Source organism: Aythya marila (assembly GCF_965140915.1).
Source record: "Aythya marila genome assembly, chromosome: Z".
NCBI classification, from domain to species: Eukaryota; Metazoa; Chordata; class Aves; order Anseriformes; family Anatidae; genus Aythya; species Aythya marila.
In genome coordinates, this window is record NC_139080.1 from 68,004,894 (window position 1) to 68,024,688 (window position 19,795).

Consider the following 19,795-nt stretch of genomic DNA (forward strand, 5'->3'; position numbering starts at 1 on the left):
TTATAAAAATCAACAAAATTTTAATTCCTACATGATGCTGCAGAAAATGATAATTTGAGAAACGTCTGATATACCAGATTACAATGTACTTAAAAGGTCTTTGCTTCAATATTCACTGGGGAGGTGTGGAAAACTCAGAGCAAACTGACAACATGTTTGATTTATTTTCCAGAAGTCTCTGGAGCTCTGTCAACTTATCACAATTAAGTCCAAATGCAAAAAGAGCTTAATATTGTGTGTGTGAGAAAAGAATTGGATGCTGTCTCAGACTGCCTTCTGACAGGAGAGAGAGGGAGAGGGAGAGAGACTACTTCATACAGCCGTTTGAGGCATTTCAGTTTTATTCCTCTGTTGTGACAGTGTAGCACAGAAAAAGCATCCTGGGGTGGTGGGTTGGCTTGTTTTATACCACCAGCAAAGTGAAAAAGAAATTACAAATATTTTTGCCTTCTTGTCGTCAACAGTGACAGCTTAAGGCAAATAGGAGCAACTCCTCCAAAAGCTCTGTGCACCGCTACTCCATCACGCCGGCAGGCTCACGTACGAACAGACTCAGAGCTCGCTCAGGCTGCACAACACACCCGTACGTTCTTGAATAATTTAGATAAAATATATAGACACACCGGGCTTCTCGCTGTAATTATTCAATGCTGATGCTAGCCCTTCCAGAAATCTCAGAAATGCTGGCAAGGTAGACTGGGGGCTCGAGTGAAGTAGAAACCTAAATAAAGGAATTGGCCCAAAGAAGTTGCTCATACTTGCACTAAACAAATTGTCTGCATCCTTTGCGGGCAGAGAACATCCTGGATTGGTAAAATACAGCAGTCAATAGATATAGCTTGCCTGACTGGCACTCAGAGAGTGGATCACTGCAGACCTTTACAGTATAGCAGAGGTCATAAAGAAATAGAAAAGAAAAAGAAATACATCTCTGGAGTATTCAACATAAGCAAGCACTTCCTTTTTTTTCTTTTTCTTTTTTTTTTTTTTACAGAACAGGCAGGTAGCTCAGACTTTCCTGTTCCAATTTTGCATCAGCATAGCTGATGCACTGTGAGCACAGCAGGGAGAGGTGCTGGGTTTGTTGGTGTGCTCGGATTTATCCCAGGACAACCAGGGCAGCGAGGAAGCTCAGGCCACTGCTCCCACCTCTCTCAAGCCCACAGTACCCTGCTATTACAGGCTGTGCCGCTTGTACCGTGCCGCTGCTGTGGGAAGGATTGCTATTGATCGTCTCCATCCTCACACGCAGAAATCCATATTATTATTTTGTTGGGTATCTCCAGGGAGGGAAGTGGCACCAGGAGCAGATGGTAAGGGGGTAGCAGCTTTCTGAAAATCAAAGGTGGCAGTTTTGCATGACTGAAATGCTTAGAGAGATTTCTAGCCGGCACCTCTCCCACAAATGCAAATTATCCCCATCGCTGGGCTTGCGTCTCCACGGGCAGAGCGCATCCAGGGAGCGGGGGGAAGGGGCGGCAGCATCAGCCCTGCACGTATGGGGGCGAACAAAGCCAGCCAGCAACCTTGGGCTGTGCTCTGCATTGGCAGGATCTGAGGAAGGGCCTCCGTTAGCCCAAATTGCTCGGATTTCCTCCCTCATGGAAAAGATCTGGACAGTGATCGCTCACCCATGGGTGCCATCAGGTTGCTCATGGTGCCTGGCGTGTGCTTGGCATTGATTCTGCCACAGGTGCAGCAGCACCAGCACCCAAATCGCCTCCTTCCTGCCCCAGGGCACTGGTGAACACAGACATATGGACAGACAGATAGACCCCTGCTGTGCCCAGCTCCCCCGAAGGGATGCTCCAAAATGCCTCTCTGCCAATGCAGACCCTAATCCCCTGCCAGACCCTGCCCCCAAAGTGGTTGGAGGGCAGCACAGCGCTGTCTCCAATGTTTTCCTCAGAGATAGCACGTGTCTGCTTCCAAAAACCTGCTTCGGACAGCACGTCCCTGAGCACCAGGACTGTGTTCACCTTGCCTTTGCTGTGTGCCTGTTCATGCACCCTTCAGCACTGCAAAACGTGGAGCTGTGGTTGTTCCACCGATGTCTCTCAAGACGATGTGATTAGGCTAACTACCTGAATATGTATTGCTTTAAGTAACAGCTAAACAGACACTTCTCACCCCAGCATGCATTCAGGGGAGATGTGGATCTTAACATCAATGCAGATTAAACTTGGAGCGCCATGGAGAACTCCCACAATTGGTGCAACTCAACTGGTTTCAATAGAAATTATCTGTGGCCCAGAAAGAAGCTGTGAAATGGTCTGGCTGAGACAAGAGAGGGCAGACAGAGAGGGGAACAAACACCAGAGGAGACTAAACTGGGAAGAAAAGCTGAGAGAGTACAGATGTGCTTTCAAGGGCGCCGAGTCCACCCCAGCAGCAGCTCTTGCCTTTTCCCACAATGAGCTGTTATCTGGAAAAGAAAACAAAGCAGGCTGAAGTGCGCAGCTCCTGCTCGGTGCCAGCGCTGGTTATCAGCAGTGAGGCCCGACGTCCCACGGAGTGCTTGTACGTCAGCTGCCAGCTTTGCCCGGTACGGAGATAGGCACATTGTGCACTTATCTCGCCCAGGACTACCAGTGTTTTGGGGGCTTTATAGTATCAGTTACGACTGTGAAAATAAAACAAAGGGCCTGAGACAAAATAAATAAATAAATAAATAAAATTAACTCCTTATGAGCCAGAGGACCACTTTGCATTTCTGTATGGGTTCCTAGTGCAGATGAAAATTTACACAATTGTGCACAGGGATCTGTTTATGTAACACAACCAAAGCCTGAGCTTGGTGTGTTATGAGGATCTCAAGGCACAGTGATTCCCAAAGGAGAAAAGCATCTGCTGTTGTTATTTAAACACACCATTACAGCTTTTATTCGCATATGAGACAATGGGTAAGAGAGCTGCTGAGTTCCCACAGTATGGAGAGAGATTTTCAGGTTTTCTTTTTTATTGTATTTGACCATGGCACAGGGCTGGGGCAGCAAGATGGGGGCTGGAGTGACACAGAGGGTACAGACGAGATGGAGAGAGGGACAGTGCTTCTCCTGGGCAGGGGACATGGCCTACCTTGGGTAAGGCAGCGAGACAGAGGTGTTAAACACAACACGTGCTGGAAAAACTCAGGACTTCAAGAGGAGATCTTTTGCCTTCCTGCCCTGCTGGGAGACCAGCATGGGGGAATTCATGGAAGGTACCACAGGCAGACAGAGACACTCCATCACTATCATTTCCAAATGTAAAATGGAGTTTACACGGCTTCAGAGGCAGTGTTTGCATACAATTTAGCAATGGAGAAAAGAAAATGCTAAAATGCATTCTTCCAACAAGCAGACCCCAGGCTATTGACAGCTGCTGGAAAATTAGAACATCCACAAAGGCTTTTTCTTCAAAGAGTATTAATTTGAATTAAATACATCCTAATAAAAAGATATATATTAAAATATAGTGGAGAACATGACACATTGTGGACATCTGCACGTGTTGTGATCTCACCGGCCTGCTCAGTGTATGTACCAAATTCAAAGGAAATTTATGAAAACAGCCTCTTTGTAGAAATATTCCTTCATCTCCATATTATTTCCTAGGGAAAAAAAGAAAAAAAAAAAAAAAGGCAAAAGAAAATAAAGAACGCAATTGAAAAAGTAAAGCTTGAAGAAACATGAGTTATTAAGGCTTTATTGTTTAGAATTGCTTTTGATTAAAGTATTTTGATAGTACTACTTGCAGAACTGTTTTGATAATACCAGTTTGTGCTAGAGGAATGACAGATCCCTGACGATGTCTCCCTGAGTAGCATCTGGACACTGGAAAATGAAGGTATAACAAAAAGCAAGGAGAAAAAGTGATTTTCCTATTGATCTGAAGTTACTGATCTGGCACAAGGGGCTGCAGCTTTGCAGGTGCCTGAAGTCATACATGGCACGTGACATGGCAGCTCTATCTTTGTAAGAATCTGGATACTTAATCAATCCGGAAAACGTTATCCACTAGCTATAGGAACCAAATGTAAAATTTCCATGGAGCATTCCATGTAATGCATAAAACCCAGCTACAAAACAAAAATGAAAATGCCTAGGAGAGGGAACTGAAAAGGAGGTGAAGTGGACGAAGGACGCCAGTGCAATGGTGGCACAAGAGACACATTTTATCTTACCTCTTAATATAGCTTCTTGTGAGAGAAGGGTTTTTGGGCAACAGGGCAGGGCACACTCCCTGAAGATGTTGGTCCAACCCACAGCTCAGCAGCAGGCTGCAGTGGGGCCCGCAGCACACCAGGTCCCTGCAAGCCCTCCAGTCGTCACGCAGGGAATGAACACTTTCAGCTCTCCCCAGGAAAATCTGGTGCAGCAATCTCTTTGGCTACCATCCCTGTGAGCTGCCTGTTCTGCTGGCCTTATGAAAGGTTTACAACCCTTTGACAGACCTACCCTGCTCTGAGGAAGGAAAACACTGCTCACAAAAGCTGGCTTGCTACAACCATCACCCGTGGCGCAGTCTGCGATGGACTCAGGGAAGTGGAGCCTAACCACTTCTCAATGGAGCAAGCATGCTATTTTACTCTTTTTTTTTTTTTTTTTCCCTCAGATTTCCCAAGGAAGGACATTTACACCAGGCGATGCTGCCTGCAGGGAAGGGAGCATCAGCGGCTGCCCAGCAGAGCCAGTGCCAGCATAGCTCCCGTGGGATTGCTTGCCGCCTGTTCGCAGTTTGATCCCACTTAGCACAAGCAAATATCAAAATATTTTGTTTCTAAACAGAAGACTGAAGACTATTATGCAAATCATTCTTATCCTAATGCACAGGCAAATGATTGAATTAGAGCAATAGGATTAAATGCTAATTTGTCAATATGATAGTTCAATTTAGAATATATTTAAAAAAAAAAAAAAGGAAAAAAGCTGACAGTAGATTTTCTGTTCTACCAGTCAAGTGTTCCAAGGGATGACGTCTTCTCTTTCTGGAGAAAATTCCCCTAGAGGAGAGTAATGGACTAATTAAGGCAATTACGGGTGAAGGCATCGGGGGCTTCCCTCCAAATCACTGTGCAAAAGCCGCACAGACACCGCCCCTGTGCCTGTGCTGCCTGTGGCGCAAGGTGGGATCTGTCCCCATGAGCATCCCTCCCCAGTGGGGCAGACAAGTTCCTGGACCCCCACCTAGTGAGTGGATGCCCACCTGTGGGCATAGAGGGGCATTTATGGGCATGGCATTTCTGCCAGGCTAGCACTACCCTAGAGTATTTCCTGTATTTCTGTTGATGATCCTCTGCTTGCTGTTCCAGCCCAGCAGAAGAGACAGCAGTGCTTTAGGGTGGTGTCATACCATGAAACCCGTGCTTCTCCCCAGCTCTGAGGTGCAGCTGCTCACCACGTGGTCCTTCCCCTTTCTTTTGTCTCTAGCTGCAGAGCAAGCCCAGCCTGCTGCCTCACCTCCAGCAAAGAAAGATGAGTGGAAGTGCCTGATTGCTTAAAGTACAGTACAAGTAGCACTAGGCTCTGATATAGCAATTCGTGTCTGAGACAATTTAGCTTTTGATCTCTGGATGCAGTTAGTTGCTAACTACGCAGACGTTCATGGAGGAGAAAACAATCACAAGCAATTTTAGAAGTGAGATGCTTGATGCTTAATCTTGCACCTGTCCTAAGAACTGAAATGGGCTTTTCTTAGCCTGCATCATGCTGCACAGAGCTGCAGATCAACTACAGGCAAAACATTTCAAATGTCAAATAGATGCAGATACACTGCTCGCTCTCATGATAAAAAAGGGAAAGTCACCAGGATAAAAACAATAAGCTGCTGCAACCAATATATTCTCATTAACAGCATTCTTCATGTCTCAGATAATAAGGCAATAAATCATATACAGAATAATTGAAAAAAGCAGCTACATTCATTGTTAATCTTGGCTTTTTTTTTTTTTTTTTTCCACATAGATAGTACAAGGACAGCAGAGAGCTGAGTATCCCTTCTTCAGGGAGAGAAGCAGTAATGTTTTCAGACAGGGAAGGGAGGAAGCTAAGACAGGACAGTGTCCACCACTAGCTTGCTTCCATTCTCCTGACTGTAAAAGCAGTGTGCAGCTGGCTTCCCGAGCCCGCTTCTCCTTCAGCATCCTCGATGCATGGGGGCAGTGTGGGGAGAAGCGGATCCTCCCTGCTTCAGATCTGACCGCCCGCTTGCCCACTGAGTCACGGCGGGGCGTTTTTAGCAAATGCTCTGCAATGACTCAAGCTGTCTTTCATTTTTCATTACTGAGCTAAGAGATTGCAAGTTTGTATATGTAGTCACTTCTCCCATGGCAGCCCCAACACAGAATTTCATTTTGGTGCAGTGAGCTATTTCAGCATCTCTTCACAGTCAGCACTAGCTGTGGTTATCTTCAATAACATGGTTGTAAACATTGCCACCACTTGCTTGTACCACCTTCTCCTGGACACGGAGGAAGATGCTGAACATCAGGCCCAGGACTGGTGCTTGTGGGACCTCCTGACAGAGAAGGTGACCATTCCTTCCAACCCTATCTTTTCTGGGGTTAACCTACTAGAGAGTAACCTCTCCTGTTCCGTAATAAATGTGATTTTTAGGAGCCTTTCTTGCTCTTTGAAGGCTGTCTTGAAAGCCACATAGCCCAGATAAATAAAATCATTAAATTCTTCAAAGAGTTATTGTGGCTGTCAGGTCTGATCCTCCTCCCAACACCCATGCTCCTTCTCAAAACTCCAGCCACATCTGTGACCATGACAAAGGAAAGCCTTAACTGACCAGGAGCTCCCAGGATCTCCCCTGAAGCCCTGTTCAAAGCCTGGTGTAGCATTTCCATTTCCATCCCTCTGAAACCAGAGCTGATTGTAGTGCCAGATTACACACGGTTTGTAATTCAGAAATTTCTTATTTGTGTTTTTTTTTTTTTTTTTTTTTTCAGGACTCCTGGGTAAACACCATCTGGTGCTGAGAATTTGTTAATGTTTGGTTTTATCAATTTGTTCTAACATGCCTTTTCCTGACACCTCCATTGGAGGAGGCTCCTTAGGCTCACTCCCTGCTCACAGCGCCTCTGTTGTGAACACCATGGCAAAGCCTTCGCTCAGCTCTTCTGCAGTGTCCTCGCGTTCCACCAGTGGATCTTTTCATGTGGGGCTCATTTACTGGCCCCACCAGCTTCTGATCAGGCTCTGTGGACTGTGGGCTCGTGTGGCACAGCAAAACTAATCCCGTTAATATTTATACATCAAGATAAATTTTAAATGCATTTTAATTTTAAATACATGCTGCTAAGTTTACTATGAAAATTTCAGATGGAAAACACCAAATGTGATCTTGGTACACATCCAAACACAAATGTGAATTCTTTTGAGTATTTCCCAAACAGGAGCAATTTTTATCTTAGGAATCTACCAAAAGTAACTGATAACCAGCCCACAAGCACATTGTATAGCCTCCAGTCACATCAAATTTTTGCACTGGCTGAGATGAATGCAGTCTGGGATAGCACCTTTTGCTGTGTTAAATGTTCCATTCAATCCCCGAAAGTACTCAACAGGAGAAAGAGAAACAAAACACCAGATGACCTGTGCCTAGCCAGGCATAGTGCTTTTACAGCCCCAGTTTCTGTGAAGAGTTGTTAAGAAGATTTATGTGAAGTTGCTCATGAAAATTCATAACTAGTGTTTCAGTACTGCAAGGTAAAATATTTATTAAAAACAGTGGATTGAAGAGAAAAGCTCATCCCTGTGATCAATTTGTCATATACAAAATAAGCAAGAAAGGAAAAGCCTAACATTTACTCACAAGCCCAAGTTAAGCCCTCAGAAAAAGAGAACCAGAAGATAAGGGGCAGTAGTTTCCAGACTGCTGAAAGAGAAGGGAGCGGGTCTGGTGTGAATGAGAGGGAGATGAGAAGAATGATTTATAAGTGTGATGATTAATCTTTCACTTTATGTGGGAACAGGCCTGGGCATTTGATTAAATATCCAAGGCAGGAGAACAACATCTAATAACGTAAAATCTTGTTTTCCAATTGCTTCCAAGCTCTCATTCTTTCTTCCCCAAAACTGATTTGAATTTCAGATTATTGAGGTTTTGATTTTGTTTGTTTGTTGTTTCTTTTTTTTTTTTTTTTTTTTTTTTTCCACCCTAAATTAAAGCCAACGTCTCTGGAATAAATATAAGTGTGAAGGTGTGGACAGAGTTTCATTTACTACCCAGCATTGCTTCTCTGTCTTCTCCTCTTCTTCTGGTTCAGGAGGCAAGGAAAGCAATCACAACAGTGAAGAACACGCTCTTGGTTCTGGGGCAAAAGACCATAACAGGCAAATTAATTGGGATGCTCTTTGGAGCTGAAATATATCACTGTGTATTCATCAGCACTGGGCATGACGACACATAAGGAACATTACTCACATAGACGTGGTTAGGGTAATAAACCAGCAACTCATGTCTGGGAACATAAAGCAATCCTGGAAGGTTCATCTGTCAGACTTCCCTGGCACTCGGGGTGAAGGGACGGGGGGAGGAACATAAGAGGACATGAAACAGCATAGCTTCACGTGGGAAGATAATGCCATCACACAGCTTTGAAGGGCGGAGACAGATATTTAAAATTCTTTTTCATTAAAGAACATTTTTAGATGCTTAGCTATTGCCTTTCACCTTTCTGTTTTCTGGATATTGCTTTAATGAATATGTATATTCCTGAATATTTTATTTATATACATTCATTCCTTCTTCATCACAATTCTTCCCTGTTACTAAGTGACGAGGCTGTGCTGTTGCTATGTTTTCTCCCTCAGTAATCCTTCTCATTTCATGCTGCCATTCTTCTCCCTGTACAAATAGGCCTCAGCCAACAATCAGGAGAAATGACTGGCTTTGTTTCAAAGTCCCAGATTTTAATTGTGTTATTAATTGTGCAAGCTATGCTGAGTTCACAGGTGTGTGGCCCTCTGAGACTTCGTTATGCTTGCTGCAGAGCGAGCTGCAGCCTCCCTGACTGCTGCCATGCCAAAGGCAACTGAACCAAACCAAACCAAATCAGAGAGATGAGCAATCTGTCAGCTTTGACAGGACAAGGCACCCAACCAGAAGCTTTCACCCAAAAACACATCCATCCACAGGCACATAGCCCAAAGTCACACCATGAGACCATGCTCAAAGCCAGACATCTTCCTGGGGCCCACCTGAGATCTCACACACAAAAGTAACAAAGACCAGCAAGACATTACACATTCAAACCAACCCAAATACATTGCACTGGAAGAACACATGGACCTAAGCTGTTTGCTGGAGAGGAGAAAGACAAGGAAGGAGAGGGAGAAGGAGAAAGTGAGGGAGGTGAGGCTGATCTGCCAGGCCTGCAGGGCTCTGCAAAGGAATAGGAATTTCAGAGAAGTGTGGATTTTAAAGCCAGAAATGACCACGCTTATCATCTAGTGTGATCCTCCAAATATTCCTGGGAATTGCACTTCACCCAGTAATTCCTGCACCAGATTTGTTTATGCGTTTGCAAACGATGTTGACCTTGATACCATAATGCAATCTGCAAAAGAGAAGCAAAACACAGTTCCTTATTTATGAAAGCTTACTCTGTAGTATCAATCAATTTATTTTTTACTAATACTTTCACACTTATTTCTCACACATCTTAAATTCTCGTTAAGGGCAACCAATGCTTTCATTTAAAATATAAGCAATACCCTGCATTCTGCAACTATAATAGAAAAAAAAAAAAAAAAGACACAGAAAAGAGGCCCACTTCTTTGCCCTCCTGCTACAATTCTAAAAGCAGGTGGTCTGCTCTTTTAAAATTGCTCTAAGAGAATAGCTTTGTCAGCCAGCATACTGATCTGAGCCAATTTTTCCCATTGATTTGCAGACCCCTTAAAATGCATGCTCCTAATCCTGTTGTAAACATGGACACAACAGATACCATCCTGGTGGATACATCTCCAGCAACAACATTCACTACAGCTGCTAGAGGCACGCTGGATCAAGGCTCATCTCCCTGATCCCACAACATAATCCCAGGTTTTCACAAGCAGTAAGCTGTTTTGTATCCTAGCCCAACAGCCAGCTCACTAAAACAGCAGAGCTTCTTTCCCTAAGCTCCCTTGCGGTCCTGTTATTTCTCCATGCCTGATAAAGATTGGCTCGCTGCTGGTCACCCTTCTCCCCCCATCCCCCTCTTTGGTTTCCCCACCAAGACATACTGTGCAAGAGCTTTCAGGCCCTAATTGCCCTAGTTTAGCATGGATAGCAATTAATTTTAGTAGGAAAAATACAGAGCCAACATTCACTGATGCAGACATAGAGATTTCCAGTGTGGAAACAACAAATTCGTCTTGTTCCCTTTGAAGTCTGATTCCTGGCATGTTTAATTTAAAATGAATATATCTCCTGCTGAGTGGATAGTCGGCTTGAAATTTGGACTGAAGTGGTGTCAAGCTGCTGTGCGGTAATAAGTGGCACATTTGCCTCAGCTTCCTTTCAAAAGGTATTTATTTTTGGTCTGAGAACTCTGAAGTTAATTTGAATAGGGCTGCCAGACCAATGAGCTCTCAGTAATGTAAAGATTGTCTTGCTTGAAAAATACATTAAATATAGGTATTTATCAATGAAGCAGCAATGGAGCATAGTCACTGTGGTACTTAAAATTGTGAAGCCTTTCACTTTTCTTTCAAGCTGAAGAATGCTTCAGGTTTTGGTAGTTTTCCTCTCAAATACACCCTGTATTTTATTTTTTCACTAAGACATAATGCATTAAGTTCAACTGGCATTGTTTTTTGAGAAAAGCACCAATTATTGTCCAGGATAAAGCAATAATTTTACAGCATTTTTAGCAAAGAAATAAAAGCCTAATGAGCTATTTCTCAGCGTCAGTTTTGCCCATACAAATATGATGTGTTTATTTCATATTCACCAGGCTTTGCCACCAGGCTCATTATTGAGGTATAATAGCACCTATCAAGAATAATAAGAGCAAATATAGAGAATGGTCAATTCAGATGTAATATTCAGCCCTATAGAGATCTCTGAAGATAATCTGCCAGGAAAAAATACAATTAGCTTTTGACAGAAGCACTTGCATGAAATAGTTTATAAAAAATAAAAATTAAAAAAAAAAAATCACTAACTAAACCTTAATGTCTTTACCAATGACAAAATGACAGTTACTAGTGACCTAATGGTATGAATATTTAATTAGGCCTAATAAAATGCGTAGTCAAGACCAATACCAGGTCTTTATTTATTTATTTATATATTTTTATGTATCTGTTTGTTTGTTTGTTTGCTTATTTAAATTTATTTATTTGTTTATTTGGTATTTCACTTTGGTCACAAAGGGAAGTTGGAGCTAGCTTCCTCTTTCCAGGTAAGCCACATTGCCAGATTAGTGCACAAAATGTATTTTAAAGAAGTTTTAATATTTCTTCCTAAGGAACAGTAAAATCCCCTGGATAGATATAAGTCCCTTCCAAAGGGCAGCACTTTGAGCTATGCCTACAGGGAAGCAGAACACCTTTTTTTCCAGTTGCTGTTACCAGCGGCCCTGCCCTATCCTGCTTTGGGGCCTAATTTGGAAAAATTCCACAGGGCACCAGTCCATGATTTCTTTTTTTTTTTTTTTTTTTTTCCTGGAGCATCCCACAGAAATAATGGTATGCTTGTGCCAACCTCTCCCTAAAACAAAGCCAGATGTTTCAGGATGGATTTTAGCTGGGGAAGCGAGACCTGAGCTGAGCCAGGAGGGGGCTCAGACTGCCATGGCCCAGCTGCGGTCTGGGCCCTGCAGCCTGGACCAGGTGCCATGGGCCAAGGCTGGTGGGATGGGGGAGCCTGGAAGTACAAGAGCTAACCCAGCACTGGCATTGCACCTCTGCCTTCCAGGCACAAGCACTTTGGAGGCACCGCTCAGCCACCTGCTGTGGCCTTATCTGGGCCCTGTTCAGACATGGCCAACCAGGAGCTCCACAGCCCAGCTCTGCCTGAATGGCGCTGAGGTCTCCTCCAACAGGACTGTTGCCCAGCTGCTGTGAGTGAATTTGTGCCATCACAGAACAGGGTATCTGCACCCAGCCTGAGCTGGCTGAGTTTTGCCTGACACCACTAATGACTTTCCTGCCTCCCGTAACTCCTGTCTGGAGCAGTTTGAATCCAGATGGAGGTTGCCCAAAGGGGAGGGACTGCTGCAGCAACGAGGTGCTATCAGAGTGTGAATGGATGGCAGAAACCAGTGAGGAGAGCTGATTGTCTTAACAGAACACATGCTACAAAAGATAGCAATAAAACTTCCACCATGTGCATCGCAAAAGTTGCAACAATATTTTTAACAGCAACCTGTGCTCTTCAGTGGGCACACTGTGCAGGAACACATGCCAGCAAGTCTGTACCATTTGGACTGGGGTAACAAGTCCAGCTTTGTTTCAGCTTGTGGTCCAGGCTGATCACAGCTGCTTGCTCCCTGGACAGACCCCTTCCACTCTCTCAGGCTGCCCCAAAGTCACAAAGGCAGTCCCAGAGCCTCCCTCTCTGAACACCTGAGAGAATCCTCTGTGCAAGCAAATTCACTTTTTAGAGAACACAAAGAAGATGTAGGTTCATCCCAATCAGGGATGTGCAGGGATGGGTCATGAGGGGAAGATATTCACAGTGCTCCAGTGACATCTGTCTCACAGCCATCAGAGAACACTTGTACCAGAGGCGATGTCTGCCCCGTGTAGACTAACCAGCTGTGCTTGAGGATTGACTTCCAGTTTGGAAGGGTTAGCAAATGGTAAATGGTCTTTACCTGAAATACACCAGAGATTAGCAGTCAGGTCCTTGGCAGTTATCTTCCCATGTCTGGACAGCTGTTACTCCTGGGGGAGAAAATGCACGCCTTTCCTCAAAACAGTCATCTGTTTCCAGGGGTGAGAAATTACAGCGAAGCTCTGCATTGAAAATTGACTGCAAATGCAGCACCTTCTCACATAGCCACCCCGCTCACTCTGTGAATTGTCACATCTGCTGACTTCAGGTGACTGAAATAGAATCTTACTATCTTTTACTTCTTAGCCTCATAAAACCAGCACCACTGAGAGAGGAAAACAAAAACAAAACAAAACAAAACAAACAAACAAACAAACAAAAACAGCATTAACAAAAGGGGAATGTTTTCCTCATTTCATCAGCTTTCACAACATTTTCTTTACCAGGGACAATGCAAGGACAATGAGAAATCACAGCTTCACATACAGATCCCAAGTGATTATGAAACACAATAAATAGGGACTCATGGACTTAATTTTTTTTTTCCAATATTATTTTTCAGAGCTGAGCTCTGTTCTAACATATTACAAAATTAGTTCCTGAAGATTGCATTTTTGCAGCAGCACAGGTATTTTTAGCACCTGAAGCAGACTCTGGAACCACCATCTGAAAAAAATGCTGTGAGGTACATGAAAACCATCACACCAGGTACTCCAGATGTTGCCTCTGCACTTGGGCTACCAAGGGATCTTTTCATTTTTCTGATCTGCTGGGGAATATATCAAATAATTTTTAGTAGCATGGTTCCTTCCGACCATTCAGAAGTCTTGGATCAAACCTATATTGAAGGAAGAGCTATTTATGGAATAACAGACACCACCGCATCCAGCTTTCAATTCAGGGGTTTTCACACAACAGAAGAGAAGTCCTGGGGAACTGAGGTACCAGAATGTCACTGTTGTTACATAGCAGAGTCAAGGCACCTTCTCCATCCATGTAGATGCTCTGGGTTCAGTGTACGTGCCCTGGCTGCAGAAGCACTACACTCTGTTTGCTGCTTGTATTTGTGTGGTATAACAAGGGAAAAAGCAGGTAGACGACAGAAGATAATTTTGTGCTGTGCAAAGAAGTATTGTGAAGAAAGCCCAATGAGCATATAAATCCCTGCCTGGTCAATTATGAAGCTACATCTCTATCTACCATTACTACCCAGAGGAGGGACATCCAACTAGCTGGCAGTTTTGCTCCAGCACTAGCTGCAAGGCATGCCAATAGCTCTAATTACTAAAAACCTCATTGTGGTGATGAAATCTGTGCTTTCTCTTCACCTTCAGGGACAGCCAGGGATACTGATTTGAAGCCAGAACCTTCATCCTCATGGAGACATGTGCCATTGAAGGAAACCAGATTACTTAATCAGCCCCCTGATTAATATGGGTCTAAGATAGGTCCCCTCCAACTCCTCAAATGCCCAGAACTCAAACTTGAGATGCTAGTCACCTAAAGGCCTAAAAAATGTCTCAAAAACCATTACAGCTTTTTTTTTTTTTTTTTTTTTTTTTTTTTTTTTTTTTTCCAGACTCATCACCTAGGGGAAATTACCTCCAAATCCCCAAACTAGGAATCAGCATAGCTACTGCTGGCACCAGGGCAGAACCAGCACAGCAGAATAAGCTGAGCTGGCTCCTGCTCCCATCCCTGTGTCAGGCCTTGTGCTTGATGAGGCTGACTGCAGCCCACTGCCAGCCAGCTTCCCTGTGGTTCCCTGAAGTACTTGGTGGGGAGGGTGAAAGAGAAATGAGTTGTCCTCTCACTGCTGTTTTGCCCTCTCCTGGCTACGCACCTTGAAAGCAGAGAGAAAGGAAGCAGATGTTGAAATGAGCCCTTATGAACCCTGAGGAGATGCACCCCAGCGTCTCTACAGGGTGCTCCACTTGCACAGGCCTCAGGGAGGGCTCTCCCTGTCCCTCTTCCAGTGGGAAAGCAGCCAGTAACTTCCAGTAAATCCATTCAGTGGGTTGTACTTCCAGAGTACTGCCAGCAGTGCAACACATCCCCTGCCCACGTTCCAGGTCAGAGGGTCTGAGAAGTGGTCCATGGCCTCCCACGGGCAATTACCTACTTGCTCGACATGACCAGCAACCAGCTGAGCTCCTGCAGAATAAATCACTGCTATGGATGTTGCAGACTGAACAGCAAAACCACAGCCACTGATGCTGACACCTAGTTTTTGAGATTTGGAGAGAACTGTTCCCAAAGTGTTCCTTTTTCTTAACATACTGTGGACTTATTCAAGGGCATTTGAAATAAAACTCTGCATGGACAGAATTTTCACTGGGAAGCTTTACTCTTTTTTTTTTTTTTTTTTTTTTTTTTTTTCCACTGCTTTACAAAGAGTCAGGTTCTTTGTGATGTTTGTGAATTCATTTCTTTTTTTTTAGGATAATGAAGGTCATATCTCTGGGAGAGCACTCATTCTGCTCTCCTTTCATCCTCACACAGAGGCAGGCAGGAGAGGTAAGGTGCAGAACTGACAGAAACTGGAGAAAGATAGCACCGAAGCAGTGCTGTAGCAATAATGTGGTGAACGGTGTGAGGGCTAGTTTGTTGGTTTGTACCGGTCAATGTCAGTGAAACAGTGTGAGCTGCATTAGCTGGGGAGTGGACCCTTTCACTACAGAGCTCTCCCAGCCTGTGGCTGCCAGAGGACAAAAGAGCAGACTGGTTATATACCTTCCTGGGTGACTGTTTCCAAATATTTCCAAACAATTTTAATGTTCCTTTCTCGCTTGTCAGGGTTACATTTCCTCGGATAGGGTTTCTATAATAGGTTTCTAGCATCCTTTTGCATATCCTCAAAATGGCCCGTAACGTTACAGATAGCTCTAATTTTGCATAGTTTAAAACAGTCATAAGTACAGAGCTGTTATATCCTGTGCATCTTGCCTTAAGGCACAACGTAAATGAAAGTGGAGCTAAGAATAGGGCCTCGTGTCTCAGCTGAGGGGAGAAGCGTGTGCCTGCCTACATAAAGAGAAGTAGGTTATGTTTGGAATAGCAAGATACTTTTTTTTTTTTTTTCCTTCAGAAGAAAAAAATGGAGTGTCAAAAGTATGAACTTCAGCAGAGCTGATCTATTCTCCCTGTCTCGTTCCTGAACAGGTAAACTATAGATATATATATATAAAAAACAGACAGACATAAAATTCCTAAAGGAAAATCTTGTCTTGTTTAAGACATAATGAATTCATTCTTCAGAGACCATGGAGTCTGACTGTTTTTAAGCTCTGTAATGTCAGTCGAATAATTATCTCACAAAATGTGTTTGTGTAGGTGAGGTCCCTCTGGTTTGGTTGCTTTCCTGCTATGAAATAGAAAGCTGCTAACCCCTTGAAAAAAATACAGGGGAGTCAGAAAACATCAAGTTTGTATAAACACTGCCTTCCACTTGTGTTCTTCATTTAAGTATTAGTGATAGAACAACCTAGAAATAATGCCTCTGTGTGACACAGGCTTCTCTCCCAGTTGTATTTCCAGACGACCAGAGTGAAACATTAAAAGAAAGAAAATTAAACATGCTGCCAAACATCTGAGTGTTAAATATGTCATTAACTGGAAATCTTATGCTGAAGTGAAATGCCCACATATTTTCAGAAAAATATCCCAATCAAACACTTTTATTTTATTTTATTTTATTTTAAAGTTAATTAAAAATTGAGTATTAATTCAGTTGCAGAGTTGCTATGTCATTAACTTGATTAGATATTTTCAGATGTAGAATATTTTATATTTAGGAGATAAAATCTGGCAGCGTGGCCAAGTGGATATGGAACTGGATTAAGAACTAATCCGCTAATTGGCTGGGCAATTGGGCAAAGAACATAATCCCTCTGCATGCCTCATTTTTCTTCGTCTTTAGTACAGAGTTTTTGTGCTTTTGACTTTCACAAAGTGCTTTGATATACACAGATAAAAGGTTTATATTAGCTATTATAGATGAATACTGAAATGCCATAAAAGCATTGCTTAATGAAATATTGATTTAAAAAATATCAAGTGGGACTGGCTCCCTGCCTTATATATTGAGGAAACGCCTATGAACTGGTACAGCGCTGATGGGTATCACATCAGTCTCCTCGGAGAGGACTCACCACTCTGAAAGATGTAGCAGGCAGGAGTGATGATATGGCTTTGCTCAGCTGAACAGCCAAGCCTAAATGGCCACTGAAGGGACACCCATGGGCATCTGAGCTTATGGGAAGATCCCCTGTGACTTACTTTGGTGCCTTTGGGCTGGGCTTTTTAAGTGGAAATGAAGGTAAAGGTAAAGACATCATTTCACCCCTTGCAAAATGCTTCCAACCTCATGCTCCACCTCTTTCAGCAGAAAGTGGTCTGGACCCAGGCAGGTGATGGTAGCTTTTAAAGGTTAGTAGCAAAGCAGGCTGCATGGAATCAGAGGGACCAGGGACTAGAGGAGGCAGAAAGGGTTTCTGCTAACTAAATTAGGGAATCAACAGAAAGCCGTCGGAGCTTACATTTGCAGAGACATTTACAAGATCCCACAAACACCTACAGCTTAATGCACGGTTGGTATTTTAGGTGACAGTGGTATGCTGAAGCTTTCAGATAGCACAGTAAGAAAGTTTCTTAACTGTAAGGGCAATCTGACAATAGCCCTGAAATTGATACTGTATCATAAGAAGTGCTTAAAAATAGGTTGGAAAGCTATCTAGGGGATCTGGGAGGTGGCAAACCATGTGTATATGATACAATGGGTTAAACTAAGTAATGCAGTCTTTCTGCCCTCACAGTTACGAAACATGATGCCTTTCCTTTTATATCCATATATTTCTTTATTACATTTTTCTCTTGCCATTACACATTTTTGCAAATGCCCTTTTTTCTTTCCTCTTTCTTTATGTCATTCTGTGCACCAGATGGCACCGACATAAAACTGACCACAACCGTGTTTCCCAAAGCTACCGTACACGCTGCCGAAAAGTTTTCCGTTCTAACTCAGCTTGGCTTCACTGCCAGGAAATCACTGGGAAGAGTGGCAAGGGACAAGCAGAGCTGACTCAGATCTTAAGCCCTAAGTCTGCATCTGCCAGCACGTCACAGGTCACAAAGCCAGAGAGCCTCACCGTGTTGCTCATCCATCAGAACAACAGGGACATGCAACACTGCGCTCTCACCTTTCCTCTTTTTCTAACCTGGCACTGAAGCACCCAAGATCTGCAGTTTCTGAAAGGAAATCTTGCTGTGGAGAGGTCTGTGGCACAGCACAGCTGCGGGCATTCACACCGTGCTGAAGCTGCAGACCAGCCCCTGGGAACCACAGCAGGATTAGGGCTTCAGCAAGCCCAGCGAAGCTCTGACAATCCCCCAACCACACTCCAGTGCAGCCAGGTATTTTATCACAGGTGTGGTTTTTAAGCATGTCAGTAATCTCACTGAAATCTGCAGGGCTATTCACATCTCTCTGTTTAGGCATTTCCTGTAAGTACTTTGCTGAATCTGTCCCTGGGAGCTTATTGACTTTTCTTTTTTTCTTTCTTTCTTTTTTTTTTTTTTTTTTTTTTTTTTAACTGTGTTTAGACTGCTTACCCCACACAACAGTTTGCCAAAGTCTAATTAACAACCCCACTGCCACTTACATGACCCAGAAGCACAGTTTAAAGCACAGATGGAAGCAAAGACAGATCAAGTAAATAAAGATAAAAGCTCCCAAAGGATGAAAGTCAGATAACCTTGTATCAAATGCTTATGCCATGAGTAGCCCGGTTGGCTTCCATGAGACCCTTGGAGGAGCAAGGTGATATTAGTGGGAATTGGGGTATTGGAGTTCAGCACTTAGCAGCAAAAAGCACAGCAAGATCTGAAAACACAAAATGAGGAAAACAGTAAGCAAGCAGCAAAAGTCTGGCACAGCCCAAACTACAGAGCCCACCTGTGACAGATTTAATGGGAGCCCATAGAAAAGCAGCATGACTGAGCTCATAACCTCCTGCACCTGGGAACACATGTCCTGTGCTCAGCCTTCTGCATCCTCCGTGCATGGTACATTAAGAGGAGCAATTCAGTACAGCAGAAATAATAAAAGAAGAAAAAAAACAAAACCACACACTACCACCACCAACAACAAAAAAACATTTACTGCTTTATGGCTGGGGGGGATGGGGAAATCTTTCATCCATCTAATCTGCAGCAAGGCATTTCTGGCTTTTTGTTGGTGTCAGGGAGAGAACTGCAAGCTCAGAACAGCCCAAGGTGCACTAATTCATGTTCCTCTACCCTTTTGGGACACCCCACATAGAGTACAAGAGCCGCTGTTAAAAGGAAATTAAGCCCAGCAAAGAGGAATGTAGGGTTCAATTTTGCCTTTCCTCCTGGGAGCAGGAGTAAAGCTCTCTGTACCCATGACTGCTCTGTGCCAGCAGTTTTTCTAGGTTAGCCAGGTCTGTGATCCCACAACAGCAGACAATACAGTGGCATAAATCAAAAACACCTCCACAGAAATCATTTAAAGGGATGATCTAAAAATAGACCAAGTTCTCACCCAGGACTTCAGTTTTGCCAGTGATAGTGGCTTTGATGTGCCTTCTTCAGGCACTGTGCTAAATTCATACAGTCATCTCATTTTAGAGAGTGGGAAAATTAATCCTTATTTTAGCACCGTCACTTCAGAGAACGTACACCAAGGAGGAATCAGCCCATTAAAATAGACTTGAACTCAAGTCAGAGAGGTGAAAGTCTAATGCTTTATGAGTATCCATTAAGTACCTAGTAAAAATGCAGAGTATTCCAGATTTTATCCGTCTGATTTTATAGATACCCAAGTAATGGAGACAAATCTGAAAGCTGGATCTATTAAACTCTTCATATAAAAACAAAAGCTGGGAATCAGCAAAAAGCTGAAAAGTGTGAAAAGTTTCACTTCACTTCCTTTTTTTTTTCCCACTGTATCTTCTCTCCCACTATCACTTCAGTGATTCAAATTCTACTCCACCATCTGTTCTGAAAAGAAACAAATGGA